This window comes from Neovison vison, chromosome 11 (genome assembly GCF_020171115.1).
Source record: "Neovison vison isolate M4711 chromosome 11, ASM_NN_V1, whole genome shotgun sequence".
In the NCBI taxonomy this organism is placed as follows: Eukaryota; Metazoa; Chordata; class Mammalia; order Carnivora; family Mustelidae; genus Neogale; species Neogale vison.
The window spans coordinates 140655076-140678648 of record NC_058101.1 but is presented as its reverse complement, the minus strand read 5'-3'; the positions used below and the strand labels follow the sequence as shown (position 1 = coordinate 140678648).

Genomic DNA, 23573 nt, shown 5'->3' with positions numbered 1-23573 from the left:
GCTGCTCTCAGTGTTGGTGCTGCAGGCCGGCTTGAGAGGCAGCCTGTCTGAGTGTCCTCGGCGGTTGGTCAGTGTGAGGCTGTGACAGCTGCAGTTGCTCCCCGCCCCCGAGGATCCGAGGTGCGTGGGGGGAGGGGAAGAAGGAAAAGGCCCAGGTTGCGTTTCCGCTCGCTTGGTGCCAGGTTTGAGGCGATTCCCGAGAGCAGCGGCAGGGATAATCCTCGACGTGAGAGCTGCCAAGTTCCCCACAGACAGGTGAGGGCGGAGCCGGTCAGCAGGGAAGGGACGGGGCGGGCTAGTTCGAGGTAGTTGGCGGGGGCGGACACGTTGCTTCTGGAGCTTGCCATTCCGGACTTTCACTAGACACTTCTGTCCCTAGGCTGTGCCGTATCTGCCCAAGTATTCGGCCTTTCGTTTCTGCCCCAACCCCCTGTGTCCCGAAGCAGCCGGTGAAGAGGGAGGACTGGCCCTTGCAAGGTTGCACTCTCTCTCCTTGCATGCATTGGATGGGAAAAGGGGTGGCGGGATCCAGGTCTTTCTCGACTAAGTCTCTCGGAGTGGGCCACCTTCAGGTTTGATGTCCAGTCTTTTTTTTTTTAAACCCTCCTGCGCCCTCTGTATCCCCTACTTCCTCTCTCCCGCAGTGGGAGGAATGGAGATGGTGATAGTCCCTCCAAGAGGTTCACGGGGCAGTGGTGCAGGGAGGAGCCTTCCTAAGAAACGTCCCAAGCCTGAGGACGGCCAAGGAATGCTGGAGTTTGGGAAGGAAGTCGTGCTGTCGTCTTCTAGTCGGCTCCTTTTTGCCAAGTTACTGTTTACGTGTCTAGGAAAAGGAAAGAGGTTTTTTTGTTTGTTTTTGTAAAGAACAGTTTCTAGACGCCTTTCCCTTTTACTTTATTGCTTCCTTTCTTTTGTTTTTATCTCCCTCTTGAACCCTTTGATCTCAGAAAGTTTATGGTTTACACTTCCTACAGATCCTCAAGCCATCCCCTTTTGGGATTTCTGTCTCCTCCCTTTTGTTTTTTCCTAGATTAAAGTACGGAATTTCTCTAACTCGGTTCTTACTTTTTTGTTTTCCTTGCTCAACATGACCAACACCCTCTCCTGACCACTCTAACACTCCTTATCTGAGAAAATAGAAAATATTTCTAATTTTATTTTTTGAGTGAAAATCTCTGCGTTAGTTACTTTCATTCCTTTTCAAATTTATAAATGCATTTGCCTTAATCCTGGTTTATGCCTTTGGGGCCCAGAGTCTAGGAGTCCATAACTTTCAGGGGTCTCCTCATCCCCATCCCTGAAATAATACACAGAATTTTGAGTGCATGGGCAGGAGGAGTTGGGGGACAATGTCCATTAACAAAAATCAGATCCTCAAAGGAGATTCAAATCCTCCAGATAGATTAAAAATCATACCTTAGGGTCTTGTTCAAGTTAATGACAACTTTTTTTGTGGAGCTTTTATTTTTACAAACTAAATAGCTTGTATTGGGAGAGTAAAATGCAGAGATTCTAACTTTATGCTGAAATCTCTTAACTGCTTCAAAATGTCCGTGTTTCTAAATTTTTTCCTAGACCTAGAGAAGGAAGCAAGACTGCCCACTTACTTAGTTCCTGATTTGTGGTTTTGAGGTTTCTTTTTAGGGATAACTAACTGTTTGTGGCTGTGGCCGATGCTGTGGAGATCCAATGGATTTATAAATTAATGTGTTTATATTATTATTTAATACATATTAGATACCACCAACCTACTTGGTACAGTTCAGAATAAAAAATTTAAATTTCGGTTGTCCTTTGCTTTCATTTTCTTGTTTTCCCTTGAGACTTTGGCTTTGCTAGGAATAGCAAAAAAGATGTTTCAGTAGTGTAGTTCTTAAATTTTTGGTATGTTGCTGCTTGTCATCTCCTTTCCTTCTCTGTATTAGGTGTTTTAATGGTTGTTCTTTCATGTGAGTAAGTTAGTATCCCTCCAAACTTAACTTACTAATTTGGTTGGGAAGTGTTTGCCGGTTGAGGGTTGAAGTTCTAAATGTTTGATACTTGTTTCATAGAATGTTAGAACTTGAAGAGACCTATGCAGGTTATCATAGTTTGTGAAGAGTCATTCTTCTGCTCTTCTGAAGAGATTCTTCTGCTCACAGAATTATTTTCCTCTAATCTAGCATCAGTTGGGGGAGCAGAAAACATAACTTTATAAAGAGTAGATTATGCTGAATTTGTTTCTTCCTAAGCTTATGACAAAATCAGCAGATAGGTTATATCTGACACTATACCAACAAATAACATTTGTTTGCTTACTGTGTACCAGGCGTTATGCTAAATGTTTTACGGGACTATCTCATCTAATCCTCACAGCAACTTTGTAAGATGGCTAAAATCTCCATTTTATAGATGAAGAAACTAAAACTAAGTGATTAACTGAAGCCAAAGTAATCTGCTCAAGAGCACACTGGTGGATCCAGGATTGAATGTAGGTTGTTTGCTTCAGACTGAGCTGAGTACTACTCTAGGCTGCTTCTACTGTATTTTCTTTATATCATTTTTGGCATGACTTGGGGGTATCTCACCTTACTTCCCATCAACTGTTAAGAAAAGAAGATCTTTTCCCTTATTAATCTTCAGGAGATGAACACCTTTTTGAATGTCATACCTAAAAGTTATGACAGAAAGAAATGAACTTGGCAAAAGTCTATGGAATATTTATTTGATAGAGTTTTCCCATGGGGATGGATATAAATCTGTGGGTATGTTGAGTGTGTTTTGTATTATGCCATGAGGAGTGGAAAGTGAGAAAAAGATTTTAAGTAATAAACTTGGCTTTGTAAGAATCTGGAGGTATAAATACATCCAAGAATGATAAATTTGGGTTGGAGTAGAGAATAAACTCAGGATGAAGGAAGAAATAAATTCAGCAGGGAATTTTTTTTTTAAGATTCATTTGTTTATTTTTAGAGAGAGAGGACCAGAGGGAGAGAAAATCCCAAGCAGACTCCAGGATGAACGTGGAGTCTAACTTGGACCTCCATCTCACAATCCTAAGATTAGGACCGGAGCAGAAACTAAGAGTCAGATGCTTATCTGACTGAGCCACGGGCGCCCCTCAACAGGAAATTTAAGCTAAAATATGGCTATGGATGAAAGAACTAACTATGTATATACAGAGTGGAAAGCGCTATTCCACATAATATGAAAGGTGATGACTTAGGGACCATGACAGTCTGAAAGTCAGATATGCAACAGCATTAGTTCTAGGGTATATGAAAAAGACTATAAAACAAAAGAATCTGAAAATAATCTTGTTATCTTTGGTCTACTAGCTTTAGTCAGCCATGGAAACCACTGAATAGCTATTGCGGATTCTCAGCTATTGTCTACAGAAGTATATATATATTTTTTTCTCTTTCCTTTATTCCCTTTCTCTTTCTTATTATGTTTTTTATTCTTCTCTTCTTCATGATTTCTAAACCTTTGTCTTAGGGTGTTGCTGGAAGTAGCTCAAATCTTTTGTGAAAATATGGCAACATCTTTGCCATATTCTCATCTAAGTTTTTTATTTTTTATTTTTTGTATATCTGTGATAGCTTGGGCTATTATCTCCTTGATATTCAGACGTGATCTTTGATCTTTTAGGGAACTGTGATGCAGTTTTTGAAGCAGGATCGTGAAAACAGTGGAGTTGGTGATGAGGCCTAAATATCCAGAGGAGTCAGTTGACCCACTCATTTCTGCTAGCATGAGATAGTATTTTAGAACAAGGTTTCCAGACTTTTCTACATCATCGTGGAAATGATTTACTTATAGGGCAGATTATAGCCTGACTCTCCTGGCTCCCTGAAGGCTGAGGGAGGGGTCAGTGTTTCAGCACATCTATAATTCATTCTTGGCACACCAGTTGGAAAGCTTTGCTTTGGAGAAGAGGAATATGTTACTCTTTGTTTAATACCTTTTGTTTATTTAGCATCTAATAATTTACAAAGCACTTTCATACTTTCATTTTACACCAGTTTTTTTAATACTCCATTTTATTCTTAGTTTTACTGCAGTCATATCAAGTAGGTAATATTACCATGTTAGAAATGAAGAAACTGAGCTTTGAGATAAAGTGCTTTTTATGAGGTCACACATATAATAAGGGGTGGGTCAGGAATTCAAATCCCAGGTGGAAAGAGTCCTTGAGAGTTAAATCAGTGGCCTGTAACCTCCAGGATGGCCAGGACCCTACCTGTTTTGTTTAAGTGCTACCTTCAGGGCCATTAGGGCAGTGCTAGGTACATAGAAGTCCATAATATTTGTCATTTGCTAAGTGCTACTTTGGCTAGACATTATGGTTTATAGATGCTGTATGTTAGGTATTCTTATTTTTATTAACAAAAGAAGAAACAGGTATGGAAACCAGCAGAGGTAATTAGTCCAAGGTCATCCAAGCTGTAAAGGAAAACCACAGACTCATAACCAAAGTTGCTAGCTCCAGAGTTTGTACTCTTTTCACTATAGTGATTGATTTCATGACATTTTAGGGTAGAGATTGGGTTCCATTTAAAGTGTGTGACATTGATGGCAAAAGGTAATGGTGGTAAAGGGAGCTAGGCAAGTGGACTATTAAGTGTTTATTTTTGGCAGTTTTGAGGTTGAGTTCTAGAGATGGTGGCCGTCTTTTTAAAAAGATTTCCAAGGTATTTTGAGTTGGGGGTGGGATAGAAAAGTAATGTGCTACAACTCAGCGACTTGGGCCATTGGTGCTCTGGGTGCTTCTACTAAAAGGGTTAAAAATATAGATCCTCTTCGTATATGACTAAATATCAATTATAGGTTATTTCTTAAAGGTAGGTCTCCAGATTATTTTTATTTGTACTTTCTGTATTTACTAATTTTTCTGTGTGGCATATTAGTGACTTTTAAAAACATTTTAATTATACAAGTAACATATATTCTTCAAATTCAAATAATATCATAAGCAGATGGAATGAAAGTTTCTAGGGTTCTAATCCCTCTGTCATCCACACCCACTGTCAGTTAATTTGCAGGGTAATTGCTGGGGATTAGATGAAATAGATGAGGAATTTCTAAACTAGCTCTAATACTGTAGCACTAGCTACATGTGGCTATTTAAATTGGTTAAAATAAAATAGGAGTAGAAATTCAGTTCCTCGATGCCACCAGTCACATTTCAGCAGCCACATGTGGCTAAGTTGCTACTTTATTGGGTAGCGCAGGTATAAAACATTCCTGACAATGTGGGCCAGCTCTGCTAAAACTTTAAAATACTGTATGATTAGTGACATAATTGCTCTACTGTTGAACCAGGATTTTAAACATCTCTGTATTCCCCATGGTGCCTAGCAGTTTTTGTTTTAGTTGATGAAATGCTATGCCGTATTCTCTTTCAGCTTTTTGTTTTAATAAATCCAGATGGTCAAAGTCTAATGTTTTTCTTGGATATTTGGGGATTATAGTTAGCTGCTTTTCTAGGATAAAGATGACAGCTTTTCTAAGGGTGTATTTTCTATCTCCTCTGAGCTCTAGACCTGTATATTTTGCTTTCTGGTTAGCACCCTCTTTCAAGTATAATAAAGGTATCTCAAATACAACAGGTCTAAAACTAAATTGATTATCCTTCACCGCCACCCCCCCAAAACAAAACAAAAACAAAACAAAACCCCAGATATTCATCCTCTTTTTTTGTTCTTTATTTCAGTGAACAACTCCATTATCTTTCCTGTTGTAAAATCCAGAAAACTAGGAGTGGTTCTTAATAACTCCCTTTCCTGTATACATCCAGTCTATCAACAAGTTTTATTAATCTTACTTTCTGAAAATCTCTTGAATCTGTTTACTTCTTCCCATTTCCACTACCACCACTTTAGTTTGTTACCATTGTCTTGCCTGAAATTTCTACAGTACCCTCCATTCTTGTCTGCCCATTTCTGTTTTTTCCCCTCTCAAATCCATTAACCATCCTGGAGGCTTAGTGGTTTATTTTGAAACACACATCTGCTTGTCACTCTTCTCTCCACCTCTCCAGTCTTTCTATGGCTTCCCATTGCTTCGAGGATAAAAGTAAAACCCTTTAACCATGGTTAACTCATCCTCACCCTCCAGCCTCATCTTTTACCATCTTTTACTTAACTCTCCACTTCAACTATGCTGGCCTCTTTTTAGTCCTTTGTACTTGTCTTGCCCTTTGCCATTACAGAGCCTTTGGCAAATGCTTTTATCCCTGTCTGGATCACTTTTTTACATTTCACTTCTCTTGTTAGCTCCTAGCTGTCCATCACACTTCAATAGAAGTTTTGTTTCCTTAGGGAATACTCTACTCTCCCAGAACACACATTTACCACAGTTAAAATTTACATATTATGTGTGATTGGATGATTGTCTTTCTTTTCCATTGCCTCCAAACTTTTTGAAGATAGGGACCAAATCTTACTTTCTTTTTTGGCTCATTCTTAAATCTAGCTCAGTACCTGATATGAATATTGAAAACTAATTATTATAAAATATAGCGTAGTATTCTTAGATTATATTATAATAAACTCTTATTTTAGAACAGTTTTAGATTTATAGATTTATTGCAGATAGTGTAGAGATTCCTTTTACCCCATGCCCAGTTTCTCCTATTATTAACATACTGCATTAGTATGGTACATTTGTCACAATTCATGAACCAGTATTCATATGCACTAACCTGTGTTCAGATTGCATCAGTTTTCTCCTAACGTCCTTCTTCTACACCAGGATACCACATTACATTTAGTTGTCATATGCCCTCTTGGTTTTGTTTTTTTTGTTTTTTTTTTTTTTAAATAAAGATTTTTATTTATTTATTTGGCAGAGATCACAAGTAGGCAGAGAGGCAGGCAGAGAGAGGAGGAAGCAGGCTTCCTGCCGAGCAGAGAGACCAATGCGGAGCTCGATCCCAGGACCCTGGGATCATGACCTGAGCTGAAGGCAGAGGCTTTAACCCACTAAGCCACCCAGGCACCCCTGCCCTGGGTGACTCGGGGTTTTGACTGGTTCTTAGACTCCTTGATTTGATTACAAGTTGATAGTTTTAAGAATTACTGGTCAGGTATTTTGTAGACTAACCCTTAATTGAGATTTGTCTGATGCTATTCTTAGGATTAGACTGGATACTGTGTTTTGGCAAGGAAGACCCATAGAGGTAAAGTGACATCGCCATCGTATCAAGAATAAATACTATCAATGTGCCCTACCACTGTTGTTAACCTTGGTCACCCGGCTTGAGATAGGGTTTATTAGGTTCATCCTCTGTAAGGTTACTGGTCCCCGCCACTTTGCATATTGTACTTTTTAGAAGAAAGTCACTGTTAGATGGAGTACAAGCTTAAGAAGTAGGAAGTTATGTTCCATCTGCTTAATAGTGGAGTATATGTGTGAATTTTTTGGAATTCTTCTGCAAGGGAAATTCATCTCCTTGTCCTCATTTATTAATTTATTCAATCATTTATTTATTTTATGCTTTGACTTATAATCCAGTACAAGCTCGGATTGCTTCAGCTTTGGCTGTTGAGAGCTCTTTCAGTTGATTTTTATATTCCTTTGACATATCCCCATCATTGTGAGAATTTTGTTGTTTGGTTTGTTGGTGATGGGTTTTTTTTGTTTGTTTGTTTGTTTGTTTTTTCCAATTTATTTATTTTCAGAAAAACAGTATTCATTATTTTTTCACCACACCCAGTGCTCCATGCAAGCTGTGCCCTCTATAATACCCACCACCTGGTACCCCAACCTCCCACCCCCCCGCCACTTCAAACCCCTCAGATTGTTTTTCAGAGTCCATAGTCTCTCATGGTTCATCTCCCCTTCCAATTTACCCAAAAGCACATACCCTCCCCAATGTCCATAACCCTACCCCCCTTCTCCCAACCCCCCTCCCCCCAGCAACCCACAGTTGTTTCGTGAGATTAAGAGTCACTTATGGTTTGTCTCCCTCCCTATCCCAACTTGTTTCATGGATTCTTCTCCTACCCACTTAAGCCCCCATGTTGCATCACCACTTCTCATATCAGGGAGATCATATGATATTTGTCTTTCTCCGCTTGACTTATTTCGCTAAGCATGATACGCTCTAGTTCCATCCATGTTGTCGCAAATGGCAAGATTTCGTTTCTTTTGATGACTGCATAGTATTCCATTGTGTATATATACCACATCTTCTTGATCCATTCATCTGTTGATGGACATCTAGGTTCTTTCCATAGTTAGGCTATTGTGGACATTGTTGCTATAAACATTCAGGTGCACGTGCCCCTTTGGATCACTACATTTGTATCTTTAGGATAAATTCCCAGTAGTGCAATTGCTGGGTCATAGGGCAGTTCTATTTTCAACATTTTGAGGAACCTCCATGCTGTTTTCCAGAGTGGTTGCACCAGCTTGCATTCCCACCAACAGTGTAGGAGGGTTCCCCTTTCTCCGCATCCTCGCCAGCATCTGTCATTTCCTGACTTGTTGATTTTAGCCATTCTGACTGGTGTGAGGTGATATCTCATTGTGGTTTTGATTTGTATTTCCCTGATGCCGAGTGATATGGAGCACTTTTTCATGTGTCTGTTGGCCATCTGGATGTCTTCTTTGCAGAAACGTTTTGTTTTTTTTTTTTAGCAGATCTGTACTTTCTGGCACTACTAGATGTTCCAGGCTCATCTTGTATATTTCCTGCCCAAGTCCTAGAAATCAGCCATTTCTCCAAGGAGTGCTGGTTCCCTTTATTGAAGAATGGTATTAGAAATCCATGCTTGGCAGCTGTGTGTGCTAATTCTTGCTGTGGTTGCTTCTAAAAAATATACACCAAATAGAATCTAATAGATTCTTCCAAGATGAAAGAAAGAGAGTCACTTTTCTTTAATATTTAGCGTGATAATCAGTTTCTGGTATAGCAGCAATACAGTAGTCTAAAGAAACTAAGCAAGTTTAGATTAAAAAAGCGATTTTGCTGCTTCTTGCTTTTAGTTTTCCGTATTTACTTCCTTACCATTGTCTTTGACTCACCAGTCAGAACTCCTTGGTCCCATGTATTATAATTATTTATACTGTTTCTCCAACTTTTTTTTACTAAAGTACCCCTAGAAAGATGTGTCCCTTTTCAGATTTTCTCTCTTTTTTTCCCCCAGTGTTTCTTTGGAGACTCCTATTTTATTACAAAAATTCAAGAAATTTCTTAGAAGTCTTATATGTATTGTTTTATTCAAGTGAATTTTGCTTTACATCCCATAATATAGTATTTTTTAAAATAGTATGATGTGCTCTGTTTGTCCTGTTTATGTCTGCTCTATTTATATCTTTCTGTGCCTTGATCACACCATTTCAGACTCTGCGTGGCATGTCAGTACCTTAATTTGAAAAACTCCTGGTTTCTGTTCAACAACACTTTTCCCATACATAGTTAGTGTTAGACTTCCAGACTTTCACTCATTGGCATCATGAAGACTGTAAATGCAGTTTTTCTTTTCTGGTATCCATGGCATCTTTTCTTTCCTCTTCCAGTGTCCCGGCAGATCTGGTACCTCCTGTCTTCTCTTTCTTGGGTCCTAGGAAAAATCTAAATCCATTTAAGTATTGTAGGGCATAGAATTCCCCCTCATTAAATTCTGTTTAAAGTCCTTATATAATTTCCCTCTGCATACATCTAGTTCATTCAGTTTATGGAGATTAAAATGTGATTTTAATAGCAGAATTAAAAACAGTCCCAAACAGTTGGATGAATTATAAACTTCAAGGGATATTATTTATACACTTTTTATAAATGCTAATTAATAGTTCACTTTATAGGTCATTTGTTCTTACACTTCATTATTTAATGAATACCTCTGGCTGATTTATAGAAGTAGAGCCCCAAAGATGACCTGAGGCATTTTTGGGCTGCAGTACAAACTGGCCCATGAAGCCTGAGCATTAATGGTTGTTTGAAATTTTTTTTTTAATTTTTTAAAAATTAAAAAAAATTTTTTAAAGATGTTTATTTATTTATTTGACAGAGATCACAAGTAGGCAGAGAGGCAGGCGGGGGGTGGGGAGCAGGCTCCCTGTTGAGCAGAGAGCCTGATGTGGGCTCAATCCTAGGACCCTGAGATCATGACCTGAGCCGAAGGCAGAGGCTTAACCCACTGAGCCACCCAGGCGCCCCAATGGTAGTTTTGTAACAGCAGTTTATCATTCTGTTTTGAAAACAGTTTTTTTCAATTGTATTTATTCATTTGATAGAGCATGCATGCACACAAGCAGGGGTAGCGGCAGAGGAGGAGGGAGAAGTAGGCTTCCCACCGAATAGGGAGCCTGACGTGGGTTCTGTACCAGAACTGTGGGATCATGACCTGAGCTGAAGGCAGATGCTTAACTGACCGAGCCAACCAGGTGCCTCTATTTTGAAAACAGTTTTTAAAGATAACTGAATTTATGTAAAGATCAAAAAACACGTAAGTTAAACAGTACAGGTTACAAGTTTTTAACTTTTTAAATCTTTTTGTTCCCATGTATATTAGTTATCAAAGTTGTGAAAGACTTCTAAAAAATAAATATGAAGGTTACAGCATTTAAAGAATATAAATAAAACATAGATTTAGTACTTACCTCTGTAATTCTCAGAAATTTGATTTGTTTCTCTATATGCCTAGGATTATTTGGCCTTTTCTTGAGCTGGATAACAATTATATATTTTCCTAACAGGTGCTGCTGAGGAATACAGGGGAGCACATGAGAACTCCTATTTTGCTTTTTTCACTTCATATATTTGCTGGAAATCACTCCATATCATAGAGAACTTCCTCATTTTTTTAACAGTTGCATAGTACTCCATTCTTTGGATCTGCCATAGTTTATTCAGTCATTTTCCTATGTACAGACATTTAGGCTGTTTCTAATATTTTATATTTATGAAGAATACTGCCATGTCTATATATTTTTGTATTGTTGGAGGTGTATTCCCAAGATAGAGTCCTAGAATTGAGATTGTTGGGTCCAGCAGTAAATCCATATGTGATATTCTTAGGCATCACCAAAATTCCCTCCAGAATGGTTGTACCAATATGTATTCTCATCAGCAAAGTATGAAAGTGACTTTTTCCCTTATTTCCTCACTAACAGAATGTTTATTGTTATTTTAAAAATTTTTTTGCCAATCTAATAGGTGAGAAATGGTATCTTGGTGCTGTTTTAACTTGCACTTGTGAGTGAATTTGAACACTTTAATATTTTGGAGGGCTATTTTAATACCATTTTTTTGTGTGTGAATTTTCTGTGATAAAGTTTAATTTATAAATTAGGCATATTAAGAGGTTAAGAACAGGGTTTCCGTAGGTGGCTCAGTTGGTTAAGTGTCTGCCTTCAGCTCAGGTCATGATCCCACAGTCCTGGGATCAAGTCCCACACTGGGTTCCCTGCTCAGTGGGGAGTCTGCTTCTCCCTCTGCCTGCAGCTCCCCCTGCTTGTGCACATGTGTGTGCTCTCTCTCTCTCTCTCTCTCTGACAGATAAATAATTTTTTTTAAGATTTTATTTATTTATTTGACACAGAGAGAGATCACAAGTAGGTAGAGAGGCAGGCAGAGAGAGGGAGGGAAGCAAGCTCCCCGCTAAGCAGAGAGCCCAATGCGGGCCTCGATCCAAGGACCCTAAGATCATGACCTGATCCGAAGGCAGAGGCTTTAACCTACTGAGCCACCCAGGCGCCCCTAGATAAATAATCTTTAAAAAATATTAAACCAACAGTAATAAAGTAGAACAATTATAACAATATACTGTAATAAAAGTCATGTGAATGTGGTCTCTTTCTTTCTCCAAATATCTTATTATACTCTACTGTACTCAACCTTCTTCCTGTGGTGATGTGAGGTGATAAAATGCCCATGTGACGAGATGAAGTTGATGTGAGTGACATAGATGTTGTGTTAGGTTGCTATTGATCTGACGGTATGTCAGAAGGAGGATCATTTGCTTACAACCACAGCTGAAACAATAATATCCCTAAAATATACAGTAGTCTCCCCTTAGCTAAGGTTTCACTTTCTCTGGTTTGTTGCCCAAGGACTTGATGAGAAATGATGTTGAGAAAGTCTCCCTTGAGTCCCTTCTCCTTGAATGTTGCATTTTGAATGGATGTTGAATTTTGTCAGAAGATCTCAAAATCCGTGAAAAAAACTATATTTTCCCTTAGATTTATGAATATAGTATATATTAATAAACAAATCAGGAAATTGAACTAGTCTTATATTCCTGGGAAAATCCTACCTGTTCATACTGTATTTTTCTAATGTAGTATTGGGTTCAGTTTACAAACCAAAATTGTAAAATTTTTCCCTCCAGTGTATCTCAAAAGTAAACATTTGTTTCTTTGTATTATAGTACCTGACATTGTAATTTTTTATCTGTCTCCTTAATTCAGAGTACTGATAAAATGTGAATTCGATTTTACTCTTCTTTCCACTTAGTGCCTAGCAGAGTTTTTCATTTATAGTTGGCTTTCTGTAAATGTTGTTGAATAAGTTAGAAGCTGAAGTAGTCTATTAAACTTTTTTTTATTAAACTTTATTTTAATGAAATCTGGGTATAGTGTTTCACTTAGAGAATGAACAGTCATAATCAATTCAAAGGAGCACTGGAGAGGGAAGTAGAAGTAGTCTGAGTTCTGGTCTAAAACTTTGGGTTTATGTAGGCCATTAATAACTAATATTTTGGCTTCAGCTATCTTTGGATATGAGTTTTTTCATCTGTCAAATTAAGCTGATCCTCCAATCTTTTAAATTTTGTTTCATATCTAAAATAATTGTATGAATTTATTTCTTAATCATTGAGGTCTGTATTTCTATATTCTGCATACTTTTTTTGAATTGCTTACCTGTTATAATCAATAGATACTCAACGTGATTATAGATCATCTTCTGGAGCACATTATGACGGCAGATAAATTAGTCATGTTACAGAATATTTATTAAGAATATTGGTGAGATTATACAACTTTTTAAACTAAATTATTTAATGTGTGCTTAACACATTTTACTTTTAGGTATGTCTGACTGCAGCAATGATACTACAACTCTTGGGGCATCTAAACCAGGCACAGAAGTAGTCAAGTCTAATTCTGAGGTGATTGGATAGTATTCCTATGTTTTTTGAAATCAGGCCATCTCAGTCAAAGTTTTAGACTGTCCAAATTGACTCAGTTGATTTAAACATATGACTTTGTGAATAAACTCTTTTACACACATAGACATAGGGAGTGGGAAGAGAGATTTCTGCAGTAACGGGAAGTAAGTTACAATTTACTTTGGGCATCTGAAATTCTAGAATACACTTGTCACATAAAGATGAATGTAAAAGTTGGGGTCAAAGTATAGCTTTTAGGGGCACCTGGGTGACTCAGTCATTAAGCGTCTGCTTTCAGCCCAGGTCATGATCCTAGGAACCTGGGATCAAGTCCCGCATGGGGCTCCCTCCTCAGCAGGAAGCCTGCTTCTCCCTCTCCCACTCTCCCTACTTGTGTTCCCTCTCTTGCTGTGTCTCTCTCTGTCAAATAAATAAAATCTTTACAAAAAAAAAATACAACTTTTAAGTATGAAATGAGGTTTCTGTTGAAATAATGTAGTAATAGGTTCATATTTGAACTTGTCTACTTCCATATACTGTCTTTAGTTAGGTATATATCACAGTCCTAGTATAGAATTCTTTAAAACAACAACATCCTGAGTTCTGGACTTTACTTCTGACTCACTGAATCTGAAGCTACAGTGATAGGCATCAGGCCATGTGGTTTTTGGCTTTTTCTTTCTTTTCAAAAGTTCTACAATTGATTCTGACCACTTTGATGTTTCAATGAACCACTAGTTCATTAAAGAGGAAAAATATGAAAAAAGTAAATTTTGTATTAAATTCAAGTTATCAGATGTTTTTGAATACCTAATACTTGTAAAACTTCTCATGTTATAATGCTTAACGATTTACAGAGTAGCATTTTCATGTTGTCCCGTTTTCAACCTTAGAACAATTTGGTATCATTCAGGTAGGCAGTAGAACAACTGTTACTTTCCCCCCTTACTTTTTGAACATACTTTCAGAGATAGTGACTGACTTAGAGGAATTGGCATGGCTGGAGCACCACGTGGGGTCTTCTGACTCCAGAGGCAGTGTTTCTGAACCAGGTTGCCATCAATATACATGCACAGTGCCAGGTGCAGTATTTTCTCAAGTAAGCCAAGACACTGTGAGTCTGTGTGAAAGCTTTAATGTGGGATTTAGAGCTAGGTAATTCTAGTCCTAAAGACAAAGATGAGTTCTGGTTGGCAAAATAAGTATTATCTGTGGAGGATTCGGGATTCTTTGTGATTTAAAATACTTTGGTTATTTACTGTTTGTCAAAACAATGTTTTAATTATATTTAGTTCAAAGAAACTAGGGAAGTGTGTATATTGTATTTATCTTAACTGATGGATTTGATTCTTTATGATCAAATCTCTGAATCTGTGCTGTTGAGAGATGATCAGAGGAAGTTTGATGCTGTGAATTACAGGAAGGATTGGCAGCCCAGCCAATGATATGATTCATAATAAATGAAAGTATTGTGTTTTTGTGGTTTACCAGTTTGAGTTTCGGCTGAGAATGTCACTCACATAGATGCTAAACTAGCTATTTTAATAGAGAGTTAAACCTGAATGATGATGATCTGAAGAAAACCACTGCCAAGTAATTGTGAAAATTTGTATGTATATTAACATTAAAATCCATGTTACGTATTCCCTGCATTTTTCACCATGTCCAATGTGCAGTGTTCACAGGTGATTTAAAAAAAAAATCGGGGGGCGCCTGGGTGGCTCAGTGGGTTAAGCCGCTGCCTTCGGCTCAGGTCACAATCTCGGGGTCCTGGGATCGAGTCTTGCGTCGGGCTCTCTGCTCGGCAGGGAGCCTGCTTCCTCCTCCTTCTCTCTCTGCCTGCCTTTCTGCCTACTTGTGATCTCTCTCTGTCAAATAAGTAAATAAAATCTTTAAAAAAAAAAAATTGGGTGTGTGACTATAGTCTGAATTTATGTCCAGATTTTAAAAAGTATTATGTGAGTTTACAGTTAAACAAAGAAGGATTTAATGATATTTTTTACTTTAAAATTCCTTGTTTATGGTGTACATGGATGGCACAGTTGGTTAGGTGTCCGACTCTTGGTTTCATCTCAGATTGTGATCTCGGGCTTCTGAGATCGAGCCCTGCATCAAGCTCCATGCTCAGCCTGGAGTCCACTTAGGACTCTCTTCTCTCTCTCCCTCTGCCCCTGCCCCCTGCACACTTGCTCTCTCTCAAATAAATAAATAAATCTTCAAAATTCCCCATTTACGGGGGCCCTGGGTGGCTCAGTCGTTAAGCGTCTGCCTTTGGCTCAGGTCATGGTCCCTGGGTCCTGGGATCAAGTCTCGCATCTGGCTCCCTGCCCTGCAGGAAGCCTGCTTCTCCCTCTCACACTCCCTCTGCTTGGGTTCCTTCTCTTGCTTTCTCTCTGTCAAATCAATAAATGAAATCTTAAAGAAAAAAATAAAATCCCCCTTTTATACTGGCATTATATAAGACTGATGAATTGTTGATCTTTACCTCTGAAATACATAATACATTATATGTTAATTAGTTGAATTTACATTAAAAAATAAATAAAATTCCCCGTTTATTAGTATTCTAACTTGAATCTGCTCTTTTTCAAAATCCAGATGAAAACTTTTTCGGGGGGTCAGATTTCCTTACAAGAATTTTTCTTTGAATGTATCTTTGTATGTATTATGGCCATTAACATCTTAAATGTTTTATGCATCAGACTTTTCAGTAATTCAGACTAATCTTCAAGCTTGGTGCATCATTGGGGTCAATTTAATGAATGAATTCTCACTCTACAATTATAAAGGATGTATGGATGTTGGTTTCTTAGGAATAGAATATTGAGGACATGGGTGATAGTTTTGATTTCTTTAAAAGCAAAACAAAACAATAAGGGGTTTGGGGTGGCTCAGTGAGTTAAGTGGCTGACTCTTGGTTTTGGCTCAGGTCATGATCTCGCTATCCTGGGGTTGAGCCCTGCATCCAGCTGTGTGCTTGGTTTGGAGCCTGCTTCAGATTCTTTCTTCTTCCCCCCTCCTTCTTCCCACTTGTGCGCGCTCTCTCTCACACAAATAAATAAATAAAATCCTTAAAAACCACAGCAAAAACTCTAGCTTTTTGAACTGAGCCCAAAACATTGTCAACCCTAAACAAGAAGAGACTTAAAGTTCATTTAGGTTCTGTAAGGTGAATTGCCTTGCTCACAATCATTCAGCTTGTAATTGTAGAACCTAGGATAATTTTCTAGCTCTCAAAGAAATGATCTGTTAAAATACCCGTCTCATCAGTGACCATAAAAATGCTTTCTTCTGAGCGCCTGGGTGGCTCAGTGGGTTAAGCCGCTGCCTTCGGCTCAGGTCATGATCTCAGGGTCCTGGGATCGAGTCCCGCATCGGGCTCTCTGCTCAGCAGGGAGCCTGCTTCCTCTTCTCTCTCTCTGCCTGCCTCTCTGCCTACTTGTGATCTCTCTCTGTCAAATAAATAAATAAATAATCTTTTTTTAAAAAAAAAAAGCTTTCTTCTTTTATGTGTGTGTGCTTTTAATGACATCAGTGTTTTTTCTTTTTAAATTAAAACAAAAGAAAGAAAGAAAGAAAGCATGAGCTTGGCTTGCTTTGTACTCTAGTCCATTCTTGATTACAACAGATGAAGGTGGCTTGTGTTCTTTGTGTTTTTAATATTTAAACTTCCTACCTTGAAATATGTTTAAACTGCTGATTCTGTATCTGTAGAAGAAATAATGGTTTAATAGGCACCATTCACAGAGAGTCTGTTAGATGCCAGACACTGTACTGAGTTTTACATATGTATTATCTCATTTAATACTATAATACCCCTCTTTGCATTTGAGGTGTTCTCCCTCATTTTACAGATTAAGCAACAAAGACCTGAAAAGGCTAACATAGCTAATGAGGAACAGAGCTGTGATTTAAACCCAAATAAAAGTGGAAAATATGAGTAAATTTAAGAAACTAAATAGGGAAAATATTATTTAAAGGTAAAAGCAAGGATATTGGGAAAAAAGCAAATAAGGTATACTTTTAACAAGAAAAAAGGAAAGAAAGAAATGTGTGCTAGGTATTAGCATGTTCTAGGGTTTTTCCTGAATTCTTCTTTTCTTCAGTATAGTAACACTAATACATACACCAATTTCGATTATCCAAAAAATATATACAAATATTGCATTTTTCTTTTGTGATGCTACAAAGGGAATGCAGATCCTGCATTCAAGATACATGTTGATTAATAGAGGAAATTTTAAAATAAATAAAATGTAGAGTAATTATGTCTTAACAGTGATACAAATAAAGAATTGTGGCAGTTCAGAGGAATATCAGCCAGGGATGTCACTGCAGGGGTGGCATTTTAAACTGAGTCTTAGAGTGTGAGTAGAATTTTAGCCTATGAGTGATCATGGTCACTGCTTGAACAAAGGCATAGAGAAAGGAAATTCAGAGGCATATAAGGGAAAGTGGGAATAATTAAGTTTGATTTAATAGGGTATCTGAAGAAGCATAGTTGATGGAAAGAAGATAGTCCCAAGTCATGGAAGGATTTTGAATGTCAAGAGAAGTTTGCTTTTATGTTGTAAACATACTGAGAAGGGAGACAGATGTTAGACATATACATAAATAGGGGTGCCTGGGTGGCTTAGTTTGTTAAGCGTCTGCCTTCAGCTCGGATCATGATCCCAGGGTCCTGGGATCCAGCTCCAGAGGGGCTTCCTGCTCAGTGGGAAGCCTCCTTCTCTCCTTCTCCCTCTCCTTTTGCCCCTCCCCCCAGCTCATGTGTGCGTGCATACACGCACGCACACACACACACTTTCTCTCTCAAAAAAAATCTTTAAAAACATTTATACATAAATAATTTTATAATTAATGTAGTCTTTACTGCTATAAAACAGGTAAAGGGGCTAAAGAATGATGAAAATTGCTGATTTCCATTGGTTGGTCAAGGAAGGCCCTTCTTAGATGATGTTTTAGCAAAAACCCGAGTGAGATGAGAGAGAGTGTCACATGAAAATCTGGGAGTATGAACTTCCCAGAAAGAGGACACAAGAGCAAAAATAAGATTGGTGTGTTTGAGGGGCAGTGGTGAGGGCTCTGTGGCTGGAACTGAGTGTCAATGGGAAAGAGTGGGAGGAAATGTGGTTCCTGTGGTAGCTGGCAGCTGAGATTGGCTTCATACAGAAACAGGAATGACAGAGGGTGAGAAAGTTGGGGGAAGATTTGAAATGCAGTAGTCAGGTAGCACCTAGTTGAAAATACAAGACAAATTAGGTGTTGATACTAATATATTAAAACATTTTTAAGGGAAATTTGCAGTATGTGAAATAAAGGTTAAGTAGGAAATGAACTTCCATATACTTATCATCCAGATTCAATAATTATCTGAATTTTACCTCATTTGCTTTAGCCATTCCTTTATCATAGGTTTGAGAGTGATCTTTCCTTTTTTTTAAGAATTTATTTATGTATTTGGGGGCACTTGGGTGGCTCACTTGTTAAGCGTCTGCCTTAAGCTCAGGCCATGACCCCAGGGTCCTGGGATCAAGTCCCGCATCAGGTTCCCTGCTGGGCAGGAAGCCTACTTCTCCCTTTTCCCACTCTTCTCCCTATCTCTCTCTGTGTCAAATAGATAAATAAAATCTTTAAAGAAAAGAAAAGATTTTATTTATTTATTTGAGAGAAAGCACAAATGGGGAGCAGCAGAGGGAGAGGGAGAAACACTGCCGAGCAGGGAGCCTAACCTGGAGCTCCATCCCAGGACCCTGAGATCATGACCTGAGTCAAAGGCAAACGCTTAACTGACTGAGCCAGGTGCTCCGTCATCTTCCTTTTAAAATCATGAAATTACCAAGATAGATAGACTAAAATATAAAAGAACAAAGCTACAAACAATAACATTTGGATTCATTTTCAACCCTGTCTTGATACTGGTCTGTTTTAGAAAAGCATAAGGAGGATATCCATAGTGAAAGAGTTAGCAAGGGTAGTTGTGCTGGTAAGTATTAGTGTTGACAGACCTATTCCAGTATTTGTCCTTTTGGAGCCTAGCTGAAACCAGTGTGCTATAATTATGACTTTTTTTTTAAAGATTTTATTTATTTATTTGACACAGAGAGAGATCACAAGTAGGCAGAGAGGCAGGCAGAGAGGGAGGGAGAAGCAGGCTCCCCGCTGAGCAGAGAGCCCCATGTGGGACTCGATCCCAGGACCCTGAGATCATGACCTGAGCTGAAGGCAGAGGCTTAACCCGCTGAGCCACCCAGGCGCCCCTAATTATGACATTTTTATGTAATAGGGTATTTTCAGTTTTCCAAGCAATTTCTATTTGATTCTAATAAAAATTCAATTTCTATTTGATTCTAATATATAGGTGAGGTTAATAATCTCATTTTATAAGGAGGAAATTGAAACTTAGGAAAATAAAGTGACTTTTATAAACTTATGAAAAGGGACAAAGCTGTTCCTTAAATCTGTGTTTCCTGGTATGTTGATTAGTTCTCTGTAGACTTCACACAGGAGGCTTATTCACCTAATACTTTTGGAAGGCAGCTATGCTCACCACTATACCACCTAATACTTTTGAACCATGCTGAATTAACACTTTATAATAAATACATTAACTACTTTTTAAAGAAGGTCATATTTTTACTAATGCAGAAGGAAATTTCAAAGGCTATTTGAATTATGAGTTTAATGTAATTGCTTTCTCTTTTTGTAGGCAAGCAAAAATGTAAATAATTTCATCTGACACAGAAGGCATTTGTGCTTTTTGGTATTGGAACAAAGTATGTTCTCTGTTGACATGCATAATTAGTCCACTAAACACTGCAACCTTCATTGTTTGAAGCCATAACTAGAACAGTTAGAGTTAAATATTTGTGGCTACTTCCTCTTCTCTTTTCACACAGTTTACTTTCTTCATTTCTCTTTTGTCTCAGATTGACTGGAATTAACAGTTTAGTCCTTTAAATATGCAGAAAATATAGCTATGTGTTAGAACAGTGTACCTGCTGAATATATGCACCAGTGAACGGAGCACAGGAAATATTTCACAGTACTTTTTAATGATTTTTCAAGTACCTTTTTGTAAATAGTAGATTTCAGAAAGAATTGGAAAAACTTCAAGCTTAATATTATATCACTTTATTTTTGCTTGCTCAGTGGTAAATTGGAGTAGAGAACAATGTCAAATGTGTGTGTTTTGGGAGATAAAGTACCTTGTGTAGTTGCAGAAGTCCAGAGCTTTGACAGGTTCTTTTACATCTTTTTAAGAAAGTTTCTACCTTGTTTCTAAGCATTGTAGAAAATAGGTTTTACCATTAATAATGTAATAAATTGATAACAGGAAGAAATACATTTACAGTATGCCTTCTCTTTCATTTTTAAGATAGGTTTTTAGTCTGGGTAAATTTTTGTTAATGTGGTATCTTATTTTCCATACGATGTTCACCTGTAGATGCTGACTGTCATATGTAAAGCCTTTATAAATGTTAATGTCAAGATATATTTTGAATAAGAATTTGAAAAACACCAGTTGTGCCAGAAAAAAATTACGGGAGCTTTTTTTCTTTTAGCCTAGGTCTTTGGTAACTACAGAAAAGGCTATAGACCAGGAATTGTATAGACGGGGAGAAGTGTTGCTGTGCATCCTGAAGGTGAAGATGAAGTTAGTAGGTATTTGGTTGCCTACCTGGCCAAATTGGAGAGAGTTGGAGGAGAGAATGGTATGAGAAGCAGCTGGAGGAATAGGTAGGGGAATAGGGGAGTAGGGGAGTAATCCTCCCCCCTGCCAATGCAGTTGGTCCATGCTTTGGAATGGGTTATCATTATTTTTATTACATTAGAAGTAAGAATTAAGACTCATGGGACCCACTAGTGTAAGAAGCAGTTTATAGCATTAGGCTCTTTACAGAGTCTTCCAACCTTGACACTGGGACATTTAGCTAGATGATTTTTTATTGTGGGGGATTATCCTGTGCATTGCAGGATATCTGTTAACATCCCTGTCCTGTCCCTTCAGGGTGCCAGTAACACACCATCTCCACCATTAAAATGTGGGGTATGTCTTCAGACATTGATAAATGTTTGGGGCAAGGGGTATGCAAAATCAGCCTTGGTTGAAAACCATGGAGTTATTAGGATCATTGATAGCACATACATATTTTCTGGCAGTTGATGCCATTTGCAATAACAGACTAAGTGTCCTGAAGCTCCTGATTCAACATGTCCGAGGTTAATTCTGCATTTGCCCACAGTGGGGAGTGGGAAGTTCAGGATACAGCTGTCTCTAGGACAGTGGTGTTAGCAAAAGACAGCACTAATGATGTAATTGGAAGCTGATGCTTCATTCTAGGTTGTTGGAAATGAGGATCAGATAAAGACAGTGCTACTCTTTAACTGTGCATGATGATATGGAAATAGAAGAAACAACAGTACAAGTTGTCAACATTAAGAAAGTAGTAGGTTGACTCACGTAAATATCTGAATGCATATATTTGGTTGGCATGGCCCAATGATGTATTTCAGTCACCTTTGGAAAGGTAGTATAATGTAGAGGTTAAAAATCAGGTCTCTGAAGCCAGACTGGCACATTCAAATCCCAGTTCATCACTTGCTAGCTGTATGTCATTAAGCAAATTTCTCACTCTTTGTTTTCTTACCTGTAAAACAGGAATAACAATGCTACGTACATTAGAAGGTTGTGGAGTTGAATGAGATAATGCACATAGGGCGATTAGAACTAGATCAGTTAATATATGAAAAAGAGAATAGTGCCTGACACATGGAAGTACTCCGTAAGTGTTAGCTCTTAAAATTCTTATAGGGCTCCATTTGCAGAGGGTACATTACTTAAATTATTTAAGTTCCTTAATCTTCCTAGTCCTTGTTCTCTTCATCTGTAAAATTGGGAAAATCTCATCTACTTCACAGGGCATCTGTGAGGGTTAAATGAAATAATTAATGTGATGTGCTTAGCGCAGTGCCTGGCATGTAGAAAGCAGTCGATGAAGATCAGGTTTTCAGTTATTGTGTTAGATTAGGGAACCATGAAGTTATCAAACAAGTTTCATAACATTCTAACATTCTGAAAATTTCTAAACCCTTTTGTAGTTTTCACTTGATACCCCGAAACATTCCTAAGACCGTTTTCTATTTATTCCGTTCTTGTAGCTCTGATGTCAGGTCTTAACACTGCAGGCAATGAAACCAACTCCAGTTCATTTACATGGAACAGACATTCGCTAAGGATAGGAGGTAGCTTACAGAATTGTCAGAAAGATTGGAAAGCCGAATCAGGCTTCTTGTCTAGGACTTTGCACCAAATCATGACTCAGCATTGTTTCAGTGTGGGTTCCAGTGCTGCCATTGCCTAGCTTCACATGCAGCTGCTCGTACTGCCAGCCCTCCGAGCTGTGGTGCGTAGATGCCGCCGCCAGCATGCCAGCCCAGAATTTGAGCTTGCTGAAACTTACGGCTGCTCCGGAGGGCATTCCTGTCATCCCTCCTTCTTAGCACTAGTTTCTGACTCTAAGTCTGGGGCAAGTGCCTTTTATTTGACAGAACCTAGGTCATATGGTAGTGCCCCCAGAGCTTGGAGAACAAAGAATAATAACTTAGACAGTACTTCTTATAAGTCAGGCACTTTTCTAAGTACCTCATATATATGTTTTATTCTCACAACAATTCTGCAAAGTAGGTACTATTATCATTTTACAGATGAGGAAAGAGGACTTCAGAAACTTGCTTAAGGTTACATAGCTAGTATGTGGAACCCAAATAATCTGCCTTCAGGCAGTTGCTTGATTATCTGGTGTTTTGAGCTTTTATATAGTGGGACACAGGTTCTGCCTTTCCCTGGCTTTACAATTTGGAGGATTTCCCCAACATTAGAAGGGGGCTGTGGCTGGGCAGCCAGAAGTAGTAGTACTCACACACACGCACGTGCATGCACACACACACACACACACACGCACAATACTTGGCTGAAGTCTGATTTGGCAAACTAGTTATTGCCTTGACTGCTAATTTAAAAGATCTAGAAGTGTCACTGGATCTGATAAACAGGGATTTTTTTTTTAGCTCTTCTATTTTTTATATACTCTCTTAGAATGCAAGTGCTTATGATTTTCAGACTGGCTTAAGCAGAGAATATATCTGTAAATATATAATCTTCAAATGTAAATATAAATCTGTAAATATATATCTATAAATATATAATCTGTAAATGACACTTAGGACTGTGTAGTGATTTTTATAGTGAGAAGATATTGGTCTAATATATTTTTGTCATGGAAACATACTTTGGAAAACAACAAACTTCATTTGCTACTAGGTTGTAGAGCTGCAAGTCAGTCCTTCCTTAAACACAGGTACTATGATCAGGACATAAACCTACCCACCACCAGACTGGGCTCTCTGAGTAGATTTGGGGCTACCAGGAGAAATGGATCCTCATTAGAGATGATAGAATGGAATTTTACC

At 38.2% G+C, this 23573-nt stretch overlaps 1 protein-coding gene across 4 annotated transcripts in view; it reads left to right on the top strand.

The window, feature by feature from the left end:
- Nucleotides 1–4: 4 nt before the first annotated feature.
- The window catches only part of ARFIP1 (ADP ribosylation factor interacting protein 1), a 104736-nt gene continuing 81167 nt past the window's right edge, over nucleotides 5–23573 (top strand). For 3 of the 4 annotated variants that reach the window (XM_044224862.1, XM_044224859.1, XM_044224861.1), the window contains exon 1: nucleotides 128–255. The gene's annotated coding sequence lies outside the window, so the exon portion shown is untranslated. The other variant, XM_044224860.1, reaches the window with a different exon arrangement.